Source organism: Odontomachus brunneus, unplaced genomic scaffold, assembly GCF_010583005.1.
Source record: "Odontomachus brunneus isolate Ranch 3 - 2012 unplaced genomic scaffold, Obru_v1 Obru_scaffold_349, whole genome shotgun sequence".
NCBI lineage: Eukaryota > Metazoa > Arthropoda > Insecta > Hymenoptera > Formicidae > Odontomachus > Odontomachus brunneus.
This window is the reverse complement of record NW_022639799.1, coordinates 44,314-46,918: the sequence shown is the minus strand read 5'-3', so window position 1 is coordinate 46,918 and position 2,605 is coordinate 44,314.

Sequence of the window (2,605 nt, the reverse complement as noted above, 5' to 3'; positions counted from 1 at the left end):
TGCTATGGGTCGTCACTCGAACGTCGACTGTTTCTATCTCTGTCAGACGTATGCAAAGATACCTAAGCATCTTATACGGGATAATGCGAATCTGCTGATTCTCTTTAAGCAAGATGGTACCAATCTGAAACACGTGTACAAAGATCACGTGAACACTGATATGACATACGAAGATTTCTGTGCTCTGTGTCGCGAATGTTGGCAGCAAAAATATAGTTTCGTAGTGATAGACAAGGACAGTTCTATGACCAATGGACGATATCGGCGAGGATTAACAATGTTGCAATACTAGATTTGAGGCTTTCACGGCCATTGATACAATGTCTAGGTATAGCTTCCGGAATGGAGCCGTGTCTTGAATCAGCGATATGCCGACGTTTCGCAAACGTTGCAGTTTGCATCATCAGGGCTGAGAACTCTAATACTGAGCTCCCTTGGGTAAAGGTAGTCCTTATATGCTCCCCTCCCCCCTTGTGTAGATGGTGTTTAGGGAGTAGGGGACGAGGCTTGAATCCAGCCAATCAGCGTATTTTAATTGATCAGCTGGTCAATTAAAAACCGGGAGGGCAGTATGCCAAATAGAGTTTACTTGCATACCTTTGTCTCGGTTGAGGTTGTTGGGATGTTTTAAAATTTCTAGACCTTCACGATGTTTTCTGGCAAAATAACTCTGTGAGGGAGCCAATCTGGTGGCTTTGTCATATTGTACGGAGTGTCCAGTCTCCATCCAGTGTTCAGCTAGGGCTGATTGAGTAAAGTGACCATACTTGGTACATCGCTGGTGTTCCTTGATTCGCGTACTGATCTCCCGGTTTCTCCTATATAAACTTTACCACAAGAGCAAGGGATCTTATATACACCTGATGTTTCTAGGCATGATTTCTGATCCTTGGGATCAGGGATTTCGGATTTGGGAGTAGATGGGAGAGCTTCCTATGGGGTTTGAAGATTACTTTGATTTTGTGTTTACCTAAAATCCTGCTGATAGGTTCTGTTATACCCTGGAGATATGGAAGGACAGCCGTCTTTCTCTTTCCTCTCTCTTCATCTAGTGTGTCAGTGTTTTTAGGACTGACAATTCTGTTCTTCTGGTTTTTTATTATTTGCGAGATGTTTTTGCTGTTGTATCCATTTTTGGTTAAGGCTGTACTGAGGTGTTCTAGTTCTCCATTCAGAGAAGATGGTTCCGAAATTGTGAGCGCTCTGTAAACCAATGAACTTATGACAGAATTCTTTTGCGAGGGATGATGATAAGAGGTTGCATGTAGATATCGGTCCGTGTGTGTTGGTTTTCGGTAGACCTGGTGACCTAAGGTGCCATCTTGGTTCTTTTGGACTAGCACATCCAGGAAGGGTATTTGATTATTTTGTTCCACTTCCATTGTGAACTGAATACTGGGATGTTGTGAATTGAGAAACCCGAGAAACTGAGAAAGAGTTACCCTGCTATGATTCCAAATTACGAAAGTAATTGCGAAAACGAGCGAATCGATTCGTAAAAAATATCGTGCTTTGAAAACCGGTAAGATAGAGGAACATATTGCGTTGGAAAAATACTTTCGGCCTGTTATCGAGCCTCTGAGATAGATTGTGGAACATACAACTCATGTGAAACCTGACGCATCGACCATACTGGGAAATGATGCGTTATCGATCGATGAGAAGAAACCAAAGCGCAGAGCCAAACGCTTACTTGTCGCCTCTACACCGATCTACCAGAAACGGAGAAAATCAAACGTCACGACGGATTCTCCTACGATAATCTCCAAAGACAACTTGCATCATACACAATTGCGCGACATGCCTCCGCCACGCGCTACTCTGACCACCAATAATGAAGATGTTTTCGAGACCACTGGTGATTTACTCGTAACATCGATTAGACGTGAGCTGCAAACGCCCAAGGGGCAGGAAACTTTGCGCACTCATTTTGGTCCACTGGGGCAAAAATACATGGGAGCAGTCTTAAGCAGCGACAAACATACCACCATAGACTACGTGTACGGTGTGTATTTCAGCAGTGATGTAACGAAGCTCGGCGATAAAAGTTTCAAAGTGGATATCAACGATAATATAATCATTGGTGGTGTAAAGTACGCTGGAACATCTGGTCTATACGAGCTAATTTTCAAGAGAATTCCCGACGATGCCGTCTACACGGAAGCCGATAAACAAAAATACAAAAGTATATTACTGGCGACGAATGCTCACAGACGCAATCACAATGCGCTACAACCCGTATTAAGTAACAAGGGATACAAATACAAAAACATAATTGCACCCTTAATGATTGATACATCGATCAACATGGCGGGCAGAGGTTTAGCCACACAGCGACCATGATACTGAACGATAATGCGATCGACTATGTTCACTGGGACGATCCCAACGAGCTGGTGAATCGTCTGCGATTGCTGGATTATTGCCTCTCGACAAGCTGGCAATAACGCTCACGGTAATGAAATTTTATCCATTATCGAGGAACTTCACGAGGCGGGCCTTGTTATAAATTGAATCGCACATCGATGATGCGCGTTGTTTGCATCGAAATGTCGATCAATAAATTTGGTGTTTCGCTCCAAAAGAGAGGACCGCCGACGATGGA